Source organism: Mesoplodon bidens (assembly GCF_964165515.1).
Source record: "Mesoplodon bidens genome assembly, chromosome: 10".
NCBI classification, from domain to species: domain Eukaryota; kingdom Metazoa; phylum Chordata; class Mammalia; order Artiodactyla; family Ziphiidae; genus Mesoplodon; species Mesoplodon bidens.
The window spans coordinates 28729903-28747362 of NC_138172.1; the positions used below are offsets into that span (position 1 = coordinate 28729903).

Below are 17460 nucleotides of genomic sequence, written 5' to 3' on the forward strand. Positions count from 1 at the left end.
AGATTGTGTGGATTATGACGAAATCCCTTCCTGAGGGGATTCTCACCTCAGCTTCTTTCCAGAGAGCGACAGTGTTTCCCGCCCCCTAAACAGGGATTTTTGTCATTATGGCTTTTGATTGGCCCGGTGTAGGCACGTGCTCTGCGCCTATTGGCCCGCGCGTCTGTCCCCAGACGAGTAGCCATGTTGGGTCCCTTCCCCGCCGCGGGGCCGTCTGGGAGTTGTAGTCCTTGCTCCGCTCCGTCCAGTGGAGGGACTTTTCGCCCTCTGCTCCCGGGTCCCTCAGGCAGCCACTCCCGTGGGCACACGCCCAGGAGCTGCTTCTGCCCCGCGCTCCCTCCCTCTGCCTTTCACTTCCCAGCTGCCAAGATCTTGGAAGGTAGGGGCGGGGGCAAGCCCAAGTCGAACAGTGTTTCTGTGGCGCAGATCCGGGTTTCCGCGCGCGTCTGGTCATTACTCCGGCGGTCCAGTGGAGCGAGGACTTACTGGGTCCACGCAGCTCGTTGGGAGGTAGTGGTGGTGGGGGGGTCTGTCAGGAGGACCCTCCCACCTCACCGAACCTTCTCACGGCCAGTTCCTGAGCACCGGCCCTAACCCTAACCCGCCCCTCCTCCGCCGCATTTTGTAAGTGGGTAAACTGAGGCATGGAGGCATGCCGGCGGTTCCAGGGACGCCCCAGCTCCTGGCTCAGGTGGTGTAGTTGGCACTGGCCGCTTTTGGATTTTTTTCAGTTTTATTGTCAAGTAGCAGGACTCTATGCCCCAACAGATGTGTGTTAAACATCCAGCTCTGGGTTCCCCAGGGGGAGGGAGGAGGGTTTGAACAAGTGTCCAGGAGAGGAGCTAAGCAGGACACGGGGGAGGCAATATTTTGGGAGAGAATTTTACATTTAGTATTTAAAAGACACAAAAATAATTCATTATGGTGGGAGAAATCAGTACTCGGTTGGACTTCCTTACATCTATTTTATGGCTTAATGTAGTTTTTTTTTGGGGGGGGGGTTGCTGTACGCGGGCCCCTCACTGCCGCGGCCTCTCCCATTGCGGAGCACAGGGTCCTGACGCGCAGGCTCAGCAGCCATGGCTCACGGGCCCAGCCGCTCCGCGGCATGCGGGATCCTCCCGGGCCGGGGCACGAACCCATGTCCCCTGCATCGGCAGGCAGACTCCCAACCACTGCGCCACCAGGGAAGCCCTAATGTAGTTTTTATATGAGAACATGCGGGGATTTTTAAGGTGTGTTCATGTGGGGGAAAAAGGCCGGTTAGTGGAACTGGAGCTGGATTTGCAGCTTCCTCTCTAGGATCAAATTCTGCCTCTGCTGTATGACCAGCCAGTCACAGTGCTTACCGGGGAAAAAAGAACTTAACGCTCCCTGCCTAAGTGGCCCAAGGAGCTGCCAGGAGCTGAAATCTAGATGAAGTCTTGCTTGTGAAAGTTTGCCACATGCAAACTTACTCCTTTATTATTGTGCGTCTCTCAGAACTGTGCTTGGGATCAGCATAGAATGCAGCCTGTGGTCATGTTAGAAAGGCTCAGACCCTTGCTGGGTCCGGGACTACCGAAAGCGGCCCCGACTCGCACCTGTTAAGGTCCTGTACCTGAGCTCTCTATTTTCTGGCTCCATCTTACCGCCGGCAGCCCGGGCAGCGGAGGCTTCTGGGAGTTGTAGTCCCACCTCTAGTTTCCCGGAGGGCTGGTACTCCACCTCCCAGCGTGTCATTTGGCTTGGTGAGGTGTCTCCTGGGAGTTGAAGTCCCACTTCCAGCAGTTCTTTGGAGCAGCCCCTTGACTCGGAACTACAACTTCCATGTGGCCCTGCGTTCTTGGCTGCCTGCCCTGCGTCCACTAGCTGCGAGCCGTGTGTAGTGAAATATGTTTAGTAAGAATGTGTTTTTGTTGTCTTTGATTGTATCCGCTCTTCCAAGTACTACGTGGGGGTTTATTGTATACGCTTTTCTAAGTATCTTAGAAAGGAATTATGCATGCTTTCAAACAGTGCTAACACTCAACAGTTTACAGAGCGGGTTCACACTGTCTCTCGTAATAATACTGTATCTCCCATTTGTAGATAAGAAAAAAACTTGAGAAGACGGTTTGTACACGGTCACACCTAGTAATAAAATGTAATATGTTTTATAAATAAATAGATATTACATTTAGTTATGGTTTAATCCTCTCAAGAGCTATATGAGAGAAATAGCCATTTTCATATGCATTTTCCATATTAGAAAACTAAGGCTAGGAAATAGGGAAGTTAAGCAACGTGTCGAAGTTAACTAAGCTAGTGAATAGAACTACCGAGATTGTAACCCAGTCTGCTTGACAGACTCTGCTTAGAAAAAGACTCTATCTTATGGAGGTGGAGGGAGCCCGAGCTTTCTGAGAACGGAATTTGGAATCTTTCCACTATACCATGTTGCCTCTGTAGTTAAACACTAAACGATAGTGCTGCAAAAACCTTTGAGATCATCTAAGGCAAAGATCTTGGAACAGTTCCTGGCATATAGTAGAGGTTCCACAAATGTTAGTTATATAGAGTTTTTTTTCTGCGGTACGCGGGCCTCTCACTGCTGTGGCCTCTTCCGCTGCGGAGCACAGGCTCCGGACGCGCAGACCCAGCGGCCATGGCTCACGGGCCCAGCCGCCCCACGGCACGTGGGATCCTCCCGGACCGGGGCACGAACCCGTGTCTCCTGTATCGGTAGGCGGACTCCCAACCACTGCGCCACCAGGGAAGCCCTATATAGAGTTTTATAATACCTTTATTTTAGAGATGAGGAAACTGGTTCGGGTGGTGAAGCAGTTTGCCCAAGGTGACACAGCTGGTCTGTGTCAGGGATGAGACTAGACCTAAACGTCTTGTTTCCAAGTCCAGGGTTATTTTCATTGTACCAGCAGACAGCTAGCAGGGACGCCATATGTGAAGCTGTTTAGATAATGGTTTCTCTCCTAATTTGTTCTTTCTAGGCCACTGACCAGGACCAGTTGTTGTAAAGTCTCTTTTCTTATTGGTAAGGTTGTAATATTTCATGAATTCAACGTTTTCTGAACATATAGCTCATCTCTCTTTAGGTCCAGGGCCTCATGGATGAAAAGTAGCTAATGGATTAGGGCTAGAAGGACCTTATAAATCATCTAATCTAACTTTTTCATTTTAAAAATTAGGGAATTGAGGTACAACATGATTCACAGCCTTCATCTCATGCCCTTGTGTCAGAAACATTCTGTTTCTGCAAGGAGGCAGGGTTCTGGAGGCCTCATAGTTCTGTATGTGACCTTTTAGGCTCATGCTTTCTTTTACTTAGTATCCTTGTCCCTGCCTTATTCCTGGACATGTTTGGTAGAATGCTTTAGGAAATGTTTCTGTGTACATGCAGCTCCCTTTCTTTTAATGTACATGCAGCTTCAATATGTTCCATTTGTACTTTGGGAATTAGTCTTGTCTTGGCTCCCAATACTCTTTTCTCTTTTGTCCTGTAAGACACGAGAACAAAATCTGACATTGTGTTTGCATTCACATATGTTAAAATCTAACCCTCTAATATAGGGTAACATAAATGAACACGAGTTGTTTGAATTATATAAAACTTTTGTTTTAGAAGACACATTGGCCCTTTCAATTATGTATTCACAGATAATAAAGCAGATTACTCTCACCTCTTGTGTGTGAAAGATGATTTCTACATAATTAGAAATAAAGTAGCAGTTTTATAAATTACTGGCTAAACGTTCCTGAGATAGTCACTATGGGAGATGTTCTCCTGGTCACCCTCTGTCCCACCAGCACTCTCCTAAATGACAGTCTGATCAGTCAGCTTCCAGCAAAGTGCCTGACCACTAGTAGACACGGAAAAAGTATTTGTGGAATTGCATTCATAAGCACCTTTGAGCTCTATTCCCACATTTCCCCCCTGAATCTCAGTTTTCTCTTTTAATGCAGAAAGGCAGCTTTGAAATACAAGCTGTAGCAGGTTACTTTCACTGTCTACATTGCAGAGAAAAATCTCAGCTTTTGAGGTCATCCTCTGAGGGACTGTTGCTTTGGGAATGTCCAGGTCTGTGACTTCTAAGATGAGAAAGTGACCCAAATAGCAAAACATAGAGAAGCAATAGAGAGTGGTAGTCTGAAGACCTATGACTGAAATCCCAGCCCTGCCTGTTAGGCATGTTACTAAGCCCTTGGTTTCCTCTTCTGTAAAGCAAGGATAATAAGCATTCTACCGCATAAAGTGATGATAAAGATTAAATAAGATAGTGTGTTTAAAGCTTTGAGCATGTCAGGTGCTCAATAGCTTGCATTTAATAGATGAATAGATCTTATTTTTGTCATTATTAATGTAAACATGTATATGAAAATATATTTACTCAGGATTTAAACTGGAGGCAGATATCTGTTTCATAAAAGGGTCTGTCATTTGTTTTCTTAGAGTAGCAAGCTTGGCCATCACATATAAACTATGAAGTTAACTGCAACTCTTGATAATCCATCTTGTCAGCTCAGTGAAAGTGTCTTGTGTAGGCAGAGAGATAGTGAAGCTTTTGCCTCTGCGTTGACTGTTGAGAGGTCCCTGATCTCTGGTTTCATCTATATATTAAATCTTGGGTTGAAAAGCAGTCAGTAGGGCCTTCTGTCCACTTCTGGAAAGGACTGGGCCTATCCCAGGAGCCTCAGGGTTAAAGTGAAGCAGTTGTCATCCAGCTAGTGAGTAATCCCGGGGCAGTGGCTATGTGGACACGGCAGTGCTTCTTTCTAAAGATGACAACTTCAGTAGCCATGAGGTTAGTGATAGAGAGGTGAGTTACAGAAGAGGGGTGATGCCGGGGACAGGGAAGGAGAAATGAAATGAGGATCATAGCAAGAGCAAAGAGCAGATGAACGAAGGAAACAGTTGAGGCCCTCGGTCGAGTTGTCTTAAGCATGTATTTATTGAGCACATTTATCCTGCTCCTAGCTCTGTGCCAGGCACTGCACTGTTATGCAGTGGAGATACAGCCTGGAATGTGGCTGACACGGAGGTGGTCATGGTGGTGGGTTGTGGTATATTCTAAGCAGGGAAGAACTTGAAGGAAAGAAGCAAGGAAGGTAGAGTGTGTTGGGATTTGATGAGCAGAAAAGTCTTTGTGCTTGGGGTATACAAATCACTGAATGGGGGAGGTGGGAGAGATGAGGCTGCAGAGGCAGGCATGGGTGATATTATGCAGAGTCCAGTTATCTGTATTGTAAAAGAATTTTGGACTTTATTCCAAGGGTATTTGTGAAACCATTTAAAAGTCTTAAGTGGAGAAATAAAATTATTGGATTTGTTTTTTAAAGACTTTGGATGCAGTATGGATGATGAATTTGTGAGAGGTAATAATGTGGGAAAACCAGATAGTCCTGCTATCTATATTTAACTTTAATGTGCGTATGAATCTCCCCCTGATCTTAAAATGTGGAGTCTGATTCAGCAGATCTGGAATGGGCCAGCAGATCTGGAATGGGCCAGCACCAGCAGGCTGTTGCTGCTGGTCTATGGACTATCCTTTGAGTAGCAAGTACTTAGGAGACTCTTCAGTGTTCTAGGTCAGAGATAACGGTGATTAAGAGAATGGACTCTAGGGAGCAGAAGACCTGGATTCTAATCTTGGTTTTTCCACTTATTTGCTGTGTGACTCTGGGGAAAGTGAGGTAATCTCTTTGAGCCTCAATTTCCTTATTATCTGTGAAAGGTTGGTAATAATTTCTATTGCTTTAATCATGTTTTAAATTTTCAATGAGGTCACCCTTGGAAAGGGTTACTGTGCTCAATACAGTAATTGGCACTCAGTAAATGGTAGCTTTGATTTTACTCTTACGGTTATTAGTAAAAATCACAATATTATGCACTCTGCTCTACGTTTCCTTGTTTATCACATTTTCTTGTTTATCACATTTTGAATGCTAGGTGGAATAGATTACCTTTAATTCTACTGTTTTTGCTTCTGTCTCACAGGTGAAGTGCTGAACTTTGTAAAAATTTGAACATTATGGGCAAATAGATTTCTCTCCGCAATTGAGTCTCTCAATTTGATGGAAAAAAATCTGAGATCCTGAAAGTACCATCTTATATCTGATTGCAGGAACTTGAGGCACCTCGCCTAGCCTTGTAAATTTATTTAGCCCAATTATAGTGCCTCCTTCTTTTTTTTTTTTTTTTTTTTTTTTTGTGGTACGCGGGCCTCTCACTGTTGTGGCCTCTCCTGTTGCGGAGCACAGGCTCTGGACGTGCAGGCTCAGCAGCCATGGCTCACGGGCCCAGCTGCTCTGCGGCAAGTGGGATCTTCCCAGACCGGGGCACGAACCTGCATCCTCCGCATCGGCAGGCGGACTCCCAACCACTGCGCCACCGGGGAAGCCCTAGTGCCTCCTTCTTTACGTAATTTTAACCTGTTTGGATTGTTCTCCAACCAGTGATTCTCAACCCTTGTTGCAAGTTAGAATCACCTGGGGCTGGTCCCATCCATATAAATTAAATCAGAGTGAGGGAGGGGAGGCAGGTGTTGATAATTTCTTTTTTAAGTTTCCCAGGTTATAATGAAGTGCATCTAGGATTGAGAACCATTGATTTTAAAAAACATAACATCACAAAATTAATCAAGTACAGTCTAAGGGCCTGGGTGGGGAATGAAATATTTGGAAAGTAGCTGAAGTCTTTGGGAGTGAAAGAGATAATAAGCCTAGTCACAAATCTCTCTTGGAATCTGATGAACTAACTGTAGGCTGTGCCCTGGGTTACCTTTGAGATTACTTACTAGGACACCCCCGTTCTAACCCTTTTATCTCTAGCTGTGCTTACCCTAGTCAGGATTCTCCTTAATGTTGAGATTCAGACTGCTTTTCTCTTTCTGATATTTAGTTTGTTCCATTCCTCAGAGCTAAAAAAAAAGTTATTAACCCATGAAAACCATGTTCAAAAGAAATTGAGTTACATGTTTTCATGAGCTGTGGCCATGTTATTGAAAAGGCTTAAACTATTGTTCAGATAAAATACAACCCATTTTTACTAGTAACATTCTTACATTCTAATTCAGTAGTTTAAAAGGAACCACTTCCAGAGAGGCTGCCAATTATAAAGATGGGTTTCTTTCTGTCTTTTTTTCCTTTAAAATTACTTCCATCTACCATTTTAGGGTGGAACAGTTAAGCTAATTTGATTAAATGCCTTTAATTTTCTGGATTATCCATTATATATAGGACCCCTTTCCTTTAAAAATGTTTTCCTCCATAGAAAATGTGTATTCTTATGTTTGTATCTGAATATATATATTTTTCTTCATGAAAGTAATTTCTATTTTTTATTGAAATATAGTTGACATACATTATTATGATAGTTTCAGGTGTACTACATAATTACTTGATATTTTCTTTTTTTTTCTTTTTTTCTTTAATTAGTTTCTGCTTTATAACAAAGTGAATCAGTCATACATATACATCTGTTCCCACATCCCTTCCCTCATGCATCTCCCTCCCTCCCACCCTCCCCATCCCACCCCTCCAGGCGGTCACAAAGCACCGAGCTGATCTCCCTGTGCTCTGCGGCTGCTTCCCACTATCTATCTACCTTACGTTTGGTAGTGTATATATGTCCATGCCTCTCTTTCGCTTTGTCACAGCTTACCCTTTCCCCTCCCCATATCCTCAAGTCCATTCTCAAGTAGGTCTGTGTCTTTATTCCCGTTTTGCCCCTAGGTTCTTCATGACATTTTTTTTTTTTAATTCCGTATATATGTGTTAGCATACGGTATTTGTCTTTCTCTTTCTGACTAACTTCACTCTGTATGACAGACTCTAGGTCTATCCACCTCATTACAAATAGCTCAGTTTTGTTTCTTTTTATGGCTGAGTAATATTCCATTGTATATATGTGCCACATCTTCTTTATCCATTCATCCGATGATGGACACTTAGGTTATTTCCAGCTCCGGGCTATTGTGAATAGAGCTGCAATGAACATTTTGGTACATGTCTCTTTTTGAATTATGGTTTTCTCAGGGTATATGCCCAGTAGTGGGATTGCTGGGTCATATGGTAGTTCTATTTGTAGTTTTTTAAGGAACCTCCATACCGTTCTCCATAGTGGCTGTACCAATTCACATTCCCACCAGCAGTGCAAGAGTGTTCCCTTTTCTCCACACCCTCTCCAGCATTTATTGTTTCTAGATTTCTTGATGATGGCCATTCTGACTGGTATGAGATGATATCTCATTGTAGTTTTGATTTGCATTTCTCTAATGATTAATGATGTTGAGCATTCTTTCATGTGTTTGTTGGCAGTCTGTATATCTTCTTTGGAGAAATGCCTATTTAAGTCTTCTGCCCATTTTTGGATTGGGTTGTCTGTTTTTTTGCTATTGAGCTGCATGAGCTGTTTATAAATTTTGGAGATTAATCCTTTGTCAGTTGCTTCATTTGCAAATATTTTCTCCCATTCTGAGGGTTGTCTTTTGGTCTTCTTTATGGTTTCCTTTGCTGTGCAAAAGCTTTGAAGTTTCATTAGGTCCCATTTGTTTATCTTTGTTTTTATTTCCATTTCTCTAGGAGGTGGGTCCAAAAGGATCTTGCTGTGATTTATGTCATAGAGTGTTCTACCTATGTTTTCCTCTAAGAGTTTGATAGTTTCTGGCCTTACATTTAAGTCTTTAATCCATTTTGAGCTTATTTTTGTGTATGGTGCTAGGGAATGATCTAATCTCAAACTTTTACATGTCCCTGTCCAGTTTTCCCAGCACCACTTATTGAAGAGGCTGTCCTTTCTCCACTGTACATTCCTGGCTCCTTTATCAAAGATAAGTTGGCCATATGTGCGTGGGTTTATCTCTGGGCTTTCTATCCTGATCCACTGATCTATCTTTCTGTTTTTATGCCAGTACCAGACTGTCTTAATTACTGTAGCTTTGTAGTATAGTCTGAAGTCAGGGAGCCTGATTCCTCCAGCTCCGTTTTTCGTTCTCAAGATTGCTTTAGCTATTCGGGGCCTTTTGTTTTTCCAAACAAATTTTGAAATTTTTTGTTCTAGTTCTGTGAAAAATGCCATTGGTAGTTTGATAGGGATTGCATTGAATCTGTAGATTGCTTTGGGTAGTAGAGTCATTTTCACAATATTGATTCTTCCAATCCAGGAGCATGGTATATCTCTCCATCTATTTGTATCATCTTTAATTTCTTTCATCAGTGTCTTATAGTTTTCTGCATACAGGTCTTTTGTCTCCTTAGGTAGGTTTATTCCTAGATATTTTATTCTTTTTGTTGCGATGGTAAATGGGAGTGTTTTCTTGATTTCATTTTCAGATTTTTCATCATTAGTGTACAGGAATGCCAGAGATTTCTGTACATTAATTTTATTTATTTTTTTTTTTTTGCGGTAGGCGGGCCTCTCACTGTTGTGGCCTCTCCCCTTGCAGAGCACAGGCTCCGGATGCGCAGGCTCAGCAGCCATGGCTCACGGGCCCAGCCGCTCTGCGGCATGTGGGATCTTCCCAGACCGGGGCACGAACCCGTGTCCCCTGCATCGGCAGGCGGACTCTCAACCACTGCGCCACCAGGGAAGCCCATGTACATTAATTTTATATCCTGCTACTTTACCAAATTCATTGATTAGCTCTAGTAGTTTTTCGGTAGCATCTTTAGGATTCTCTATGTATAGTATCATGTCATCTGCAAACAGTGATAGCTTTACTTCTTCTTTTCCAATTTGGATTCCTTTTATTTCCTTTTCTTCTCTGATTGCTGTGGCTAAAACTTCCAAAACTATGTTGAATAAGAGTGGTGAGAGTGGGCAGCCTTGTCTTGTTCCTGATCTTAGTGGAAATGGTTTCAGTTTTTCACCATTGAGGACAATGTTGGCTGTGGGTTTGTCATATATGGCCTTTATTATGTTGAGGAAAGATCCCTCTATACCTACTTTCTGCAGGGTTTTTATCATAAATGGGTGTTGAATTTTGTCGAAAGCTTTCTCTGCATCTATTGAGATGATCATATGGTTTTTCTCCTTCAACTTGTTAATATGGTGTATTACATTGATTGATTTGCGTATATTGAAGAATCCTTGCATTCCTGGGATAAACCCCACTTGATCATGGTGTATGATCCTTTTAATGTGCTGTTGGATTCTGTTTGCTAGTATTTTGTTGAGGATTTTTGCATCTATGTTCATCAGTGATATTGGCCTGTAGTTTTCTTTCTTTGTGACATCCTTGCCTGGTTTTGGTATCAAGGTGATGTCGGCCTCGTAGAATGAGTTTGGGAGTGTTCCTCCCTCTGCTATATTTTGGAAGAGTTTGAGAAGGATAGGTGTTAGCTCTTCTCTAAATGTTTGATAGAATTCACCTGTGAAGCCATCTGGTCCTGGGCTTTTGTTTGATGGAAGATTTTTAATCACAGTTTCAATTTCAGTGCTTGTGATTGGTCTATTCATATTTTCTATTTCTTCCTGAGTCAGTCTTGGCAGGTTGTGCATTTCTAAGAATGTGTCCATTTCTTCCAGGTTGTCCATTTTATTGGAATAGAGTTGCTTATAGTAATCTCTCATAATCTTTTGTATTTCTGCAGTGTCAGTTGTTACTTCTCCTTTTTCATTTCTAATTCTATTGATTTGAGTCTTCTCCCTTTTTTTCTTGATGAGTCTGGCTAATGGTTTGTCAATTTTGTTTATCTTCTCAAAGAACCAGCTTTTAGTTTGGTTGATCTTTGCTATCGTTTCCTTCATTTCTTTTTCATTTATTTCTGATCTGATCTTTATGATTTCTTTCCTTCTGCTAGCTTTGGGGTATTTTTGTTCTTCTTTCTCTAATTGCTTTAGGTGCAGGGTCAGGTTGTTTACTCGAAATGCTTCCTGTTTCTTAAGGTGGGATTGTATTGCTATAAACTTCCCCCTTAGAACTGCTTTTGCTGCGTCCCATAGGTTTTGGGTCGTCGTGTCTCCATTGTCATTTGTTTCTAGGTATTTTTTAATTGCCTCTTTGATTTCTTCAGTGATCACTTCGTTATTGAGTAGTGTATTGTTTAGCCTCCATGTGTTTGTATTTTTTACACATCTTTTCCTGTAATTGATGTCTAGTCTCATAGCATTGTGGTCGGAGAATATACTTGATACAATTTCAATTTTCTTAAAATTACCGAGGCTTGATTTGTGACCCAAGATATGATCTATCCTGGAGAATGTTCCATGAGCACTTGAGAAAAATGTGTATTCTGTTGTTTTTGGATGGAATGTCCTATAAATATCAACTAAGTCCATCTCGTTTAATGTATCATTTAAAGCCTGTGTTTCCTTATTTATTTTCATTTTGGATGATCTGTCCATTGGTGAAAGTGGGGTGTTAAAGTCCCCTACTATGATTGTGTTACTGTCGATTTACCCTTTTATGGCTGTTAGTATTTGCCTTATGTATTGAGGTGCTCCTATGTTGGGTGCATAAATATTTACAATTGTTATATCTTCTTCTTGGATCGATCCCTTTATCGTTATGTAGTGTCCTTCCTTGTCTCTTCTAATAGTCTTTATTTTAAAGTCTATTTTGTCTGATATAAGAATTGCTACTCCAGCTTTCTTTTGATTTCCATTTGCATGGAATATCTTTTTCCATCCCTTTACTTTCAATCTGTATGTGTCTCTAGGTCTGAAGTGGGTCTCTTGTAGACAGCATATATATGGGTCTCGTTTTTGTATCCATTCAGCCACTCTGTGTCTTTTGGTGGGAGCATTTAGTCCATTTACATTTAAGGTAATTATTGATATGTATGTTCCTATTCCCATTTCCTTAATTGCTTTGGGTTCGTTATTGTAGGTATATTCCTTCTGTTGTGTTTCTTGCCTAGAGAAGTTCCTTTAGCATTTGTTGTAAAGTTGGTTTGGTGGTGCTGAACTCTCTCAGCTTTTGCTTGTCTGTAAAGGTTTTAATTTCTCCATCAAATCTGAATGAGATCCTTGCTGGGTAGAGTAATCTAGGTTGCAGGTTTCTCTCCTTCATCACTTTAATTATGTCCTGCCACTCCCTTCTGGCTTGTAGGGTTTCTGCTGAGAGATCAGCTGTTAACCTGATGGGGATTCCCTTGTGTGTTATTTGTTGTTTTTGCCTTGCTGCTTTTAATATGATTTCTTTGTGTTTAATTTTTGACAGTTTGATTAATATGTGTCTTGGTGTATTTCTCCTTGGATTTATTCTGTATGGGACTCTCTGTGCCTCCTGGACTTGATTAACTATTTCCTTTCCCATATTGGGGAAGTTTTCAACTATAATCTCTTAAAATATTTTCTCAGTCCCTTTCTTTTTCTCTTCTTCTTCTGGAACCCCTATAATTCGAATGTTGGTGCGTTTAATGTTGTCCCAGAGGTCTCTGAGACTGTCCTCTGTTCTTTTGATTCTTTTTTCTTTATTGTGCTCTGCATCAGTTATTTCCACTATTTTATCTTCCACCTCACTTATCCGTTCTTCTGCCTCAGTTATTCTGCTATTGATCCCATCTAGAGTATTTTTCATTTCATTTATTGTGTTTTTAATCGATGCTTGATTCATCTTTAGTTCTTCTAGGTCCTTGTTAACTGTTTCTTGCATGTTGTCTATTCTATTTCCAAGATTATGGATCTTGGAAATAGAATCTTGGATCAGCTTTACTATCATTATTCTGAATTCTTTTTCAGGTAGACTGCCTATTACCTCTTCATTTGTTAGGTCTGGTAGGTGTTTATCTTGCTCCTTCACCTGCTGTGTGTTTTTCTGCCTTCTCATTTTGCTTATGTTACTGTGTTTGGGGTCTCCTTTTTGCCGGCTGCAGATTCGTAGTTCCCGTTGTTTTTGGTGTCTGACCCCAGTGGCTAAGGTTGTTTCAGTAGGTTGTGTAGGCTTCCTGGTGGGGGGGACTAATTCCTGTGCTCTGGTGGTTGAGGCTCGATCTTGTCTTTCTGGTGGACAGGTCCACGTCTGGTGGTGTGTTTTGGGGTGCCTATGGCCTTATTATGTTTTTAGGTAGCCTCTCTGCTAATGGGTGGGGTTGTGTTCCTGCCTTGCTAGTTGCTTGGCATAGGGTGACCCGCACTGTAGCTTGCTGGTCGTTGACTGAAGCTGGGTGCTGGTGTTGGGATGGAGATCTCTGGGAGATTTTCGCTGCTTGATATTATGTGGAGCTGGGAGGTCTCTTGTGGACCCGTGTCCTGAAGTTGGCTCTCCCACTTCAGAGGCACAGCACTGGCTCCTGGCTGCAGCACCAAGAGCCTTTCATCCACCCGGCTCAGAGTAACAGGGAGAAAAAGTAGAAAGAAAGAATTAGTAGAAGAAAGAAAGAGAGAGGGAAAGAAAGGAAGAAGGGAAGAAAGGAAGGAAGGAAGGAAGAAAGAAAGGAGGGAGGGAGGAAGGATGGAAAGAAAGAAGGAAAGAAAGGAGGGAGGGAGGGAGGAAGGAAAGGAAGAAAGACAGGAGGGAGGGAGGAAGGAAAGAAAAAGAAAGTGGAAAGAAGAAGGGTGGGAGGGAGGAAAGAAAAAGAAAGAAGGAAAGGAGGAGTGGAGGGAGGGAGGGAGGAAGGGAGAGTAGGAAAAAAAGAAAGAGCAGGTAAAGTAAAATAGAATAAAGTATGAAATATAGTAGCGTTATTAAAATTAGAAAGTAATTATTGAAAAAAAAAAAAACCGGAGCGATAGAACCCTGGGACATATGGTGGAAGCAAAGTTATACAGAGAGAATCTTACACAGAAGATTACACATACACATTCACAAAAAGAGAGCAGGGGGAAAAATCAAAAATCTTGCTCTCCAAGTCCACCTCCTCAATTTGGGATAATTCGTCGTAAAAAGAGGAAAAGGGCGAGAAGTCTGAAATCTTGCTCTCTAAGTCCACCTCCTTAATTTGGAATAATTTGTTGTAAAAAGAGGAAAAGGGGGGAAAGTCTTAAATCTTGTCCTCAAAGTCCACTTCCTCAATTTGGGATGATTCGCTGTCCATTCATGCACTCCACAGACGCAGGGCACATCAAATGGACCGTGGAGCTTTAATCCGCTGCCTCCGAGGCTGCACAGAGAGATTTCCCTGCCTCTGCTCTCACAGCTCCCGGGTCTCAGCCTTGGACCTGGCCCCGCCTCTGCGCGTAGGTCGCCGGAGGGCGTCCGTTCTTCGCTCAGACAGGACGGGTTTAAAGGAGCCGCTGATTCGGGGGCTCTGGCTCACTCAGGCAGAGGGGAGGGAGGGGCGCGCAGTGTGGGGCGGGCCTGCGGCGGCAGAGGCCGGCGTGACGTTGCAGCAGCCCGTGGCGCTCCGTGCGCTTTCCCGGGAAAGCCGTCCCCGGATCTCGGGGACCCCGGCAGTGGCGGGGTGCACAGGCCCCCCGGAAGGCGGGGCGGACAGTGACCCGCGCTCGCACACAGGCCCCGCGGCGGCGGCGGCAGCGGCGGCGGCGGCGGGCCGCGGCGGCGGCGGCGGCGGCGGCCCACGCCCGTCTCCGAGGTCCGTGCCTTACCCGCGGCTCGTGCCTGTCTCCGGCGCTTCCCCAAGCAGCCCTCTTAATGCCCTCTCCTCGCGCACCAGGAAACAAAAGGGAAAAAAGTCTCTTGCCTCTTCAGCAGCTCCAGACCCTTTCCCCGGACTCCCTCCGGGCTAGCCGTGGTGCACTAACCCCTTCAGGCTCTCTTCCTGCCGCCAGCCCCAGTCCTCTCCCTGCGCTCCGACTGAAAGCCGATACCCGAGCCTCAGCTCCCAGCCCCGCCCGCCACGGCGGCCGAGCAGACAAGCCTCTCGGGCTGGTGTGTGCCTGAGGGCACCGGTCCTCTGTGCCAGAATCTCTCCGCTTTGCCCTCCGCACCCCTGTTGCTGTGCTCTCCTCCGCTACTCCGAAGCTTTCCCCCTCCGCCACCTGCAGTCTCCGCCCGCGAAGGGGCTTGTAGTGTGTAGAAACCTTCCCCCCTTCACGGCTCCCTCCCACTGGTGCAGGTCCCGTCCCTATCCTATTGTCTCTGTTTATTCTTTTTTTCTTTTGCCCTACCCAGGTATGTGGGGAGCTTCTTGCCTTTTGGGGGGTCTGAGGTCTTCTGTCAGCGTTCAGTAGGTGTTCTGTAGGAGTTGTTCCACGTGTAGATGAATTTCTGATGTATCTGTGGGGAGGAAGGTGATCTCCGCGTCTTACTCTTCCGCCATCTTCCTCGATATTTTCATACATTATGAAATGATCACCAAGATAAGTCGAGTAACCATCTGTCCACATACAAAGTTATTGCAATATTATTGACCATATTCCTTATGCTGTTTATTACATCCTTGTGACTTATTTCTTATATGGCTGGAGGTTTGTACCTTTTAATCCCCTTCACCTATTTTGCTGACCCCCTCACCCATCTGCCTTCTGGCAACCACATATTTGTTCTCTGTATCTATGAGTCTGTTTTTGTGTTTTGTTTTGTTTGCTTGCTTGTTTTGTTTTTTCTATTCCACATATAAGTGAGATAATGCGGGATTTATCTTCTCTGCCTTATTTCACTTAGCATACCTTCTAGATGCACCCATATTATTGAAAATGGCAAGATTTCATTTTTTATGGCTGAGTAATATTCCGGTGTGTGTGTGTGTGTGTGTGTGTGTGTGTGTGTGTGTGTGTGTGTATCGTCTTTATCCATTCATCTATCAGTAGACACATAGGTTGCTTCCATATCTTGGCTACTGTAAATAATGTTGCAATGAACACTGGAGTACATATATCTTTTCAAATTTGTGTTTTCGTTTTCTTTGGGTAAATTCCCAGAAGTGAAATTGCTGGATCGTAAGGCAGTTCTATTTTTTAATGTTTTGAGGAACCTCCATAGTATTTCCATAGTGGCTGCACCAATTTACAATACCACTGACAGTGCATGAGGGTTCCCTTTTCTCCTCATCCTGTCCAACACTTGTTATTTGATGTCTTTTTGATGATAGCCATTCTGACAGGTGTGAGGTGGTATTTCATGTTGTTTTTATATGCACTTCCCTGATGATTAGTGATGTTGAGTGTCTTTTCATGTGTCTCTTGGCCATCTGTATGCCTTCTTTGGAAAAAAGTCAATTCAGGTCCTCTGTCCATTTGTTAATGGGTTTTTTTTTTTGATGTTGAGTTGTATAAATTCTTTGTATATTTGGGACATTAACCCCTTATCAGATATATTGTTTGTAAATATCTTCTCCCATTCAGTAGGCTGCCTTTTCATGTTGTTGATAGTTTCCTTCACTGTGCAAAAGCTTTTTAGATTGATGTAGTCCCATTTGTTTATTTTTTTATGTTTCCCTTGCCTGAGGAGACATCTAAAAAAATATTTCTAAGACCAGTGTCGAAAAGTGTACTGCCTCTGTTTTCTTCCAGGATTTTTATGGTTTCAAATCTTACATTAAAGTCTGTAATCCATTTTGAGTTTACTTTTCTATATGGTATAAGAAAGTAGTTCAGTCTGATTCTATTGCATGTAGCTGTCCAGTTTTCCAAACACCACTTGCTGAAGAGACTATCTTTTCTCCATTGTATATTCTTGCCTCCTTTGTTGTAGATTAACTGACCACAAGTGTGTGGGTTTATTTCTGAGCTCTCTATTCTGTTCCATTGATCTATGTGTCTGTTTTTGTGCTACTACCATACTGTTTTGATTACTGTAGCTTTCTAGTATAGTTTGAAACCAGGGAGTGTGATTTGCTCTTCTTTCTAAAGATCATTTTGGCTATTCAGGGTCTTTTGTATTTCCTTACATGTTTTGGAATTATTTGTTCCAGTTGATAGAGATTGCATTGAATCTGTAGATTTGCCTTGGGTAGTATGGTGATTTTAATGATATTAATTCTTCCAATCCATAAGCGTGGTATATCTTTCCATTTGTTTGTGTCATCTTCCATTTCTTTCATCAGTGTCTTATAGTTTTCTAAGTCTTTTACTTCCTTGGTTAGATTTATTCCTAGGTGTTTTATTCTTTTTTTTTTTTTTTTTTTTTTTTGCGGTACATGGGCCTCTCACTGTTGTGGCCTCTCCTGTTGCGGAGCACAGGCTCTGGACGGGCAGGCTCAGCGGCCATGGCTCACAGGCCCAGCCGCTCCGCGGCATGCGGGATCTTCCCGGACCAGGGCACGAACCCACATCTCCTGCATCGGCAGGCGGACTCTCAACCACTGCGCCACCAGGGAAGCCCTGTTTTATTCTTTTTGATGAAATTATAAATGGGATTGTTTTCTTAACTTCTCTGATACTTCAATGTTAGTGTATAGAAACACAGCAGATTTCCATGTATTAATTTTGTATCCTGCAGCTTTACCAAATTCATTTTTCAGTTCTAATAGTTTTTGGTGGGCTCTTTAGGAATATACATGCTTACCAAAAAAAAATATATATATATACACACACGCACACATATAATTAGGTATTATATATTTTTTATATACATAAATATAATGAAATCTGCAAACAGTGACAGTTTTATTTATTGCTTTCCAATTAGATTCCATTTA

At 43.0% G+C, this 17460-nt stretch overlaps 1 protein-coding gene across 15 annotated transcripts in view; it reads left to right on the forward strand.

Moving 5' to 3' along the window:
* Positions 1 to 233: 233 nt before the first annotated feature.
* FHIT (fragile histidine triad diadenosine triphosphatase) overlaps positions 234 to 17460 on the forward strand; it is a 1470392-nt gene continuing 1453165 nt past the window's right edge. For 13 of the 15 annotated variants that reach the window (XM_081246013.1, XM_081246024.1, XM_081246021.1 and 10 more), the window contains exon 1: positions 234 to 379. The gene's annotated coding sequence lies outside the window, so the exon portion shown is untranslated. Of the gene's footprint in view, positions 380 to 404; positions 625 to 17460 lie in introns of those variants that run through there. The other 2 variants (XM_081246028.1, XM_081246017.1) reach the window with 1 other exon arrangement.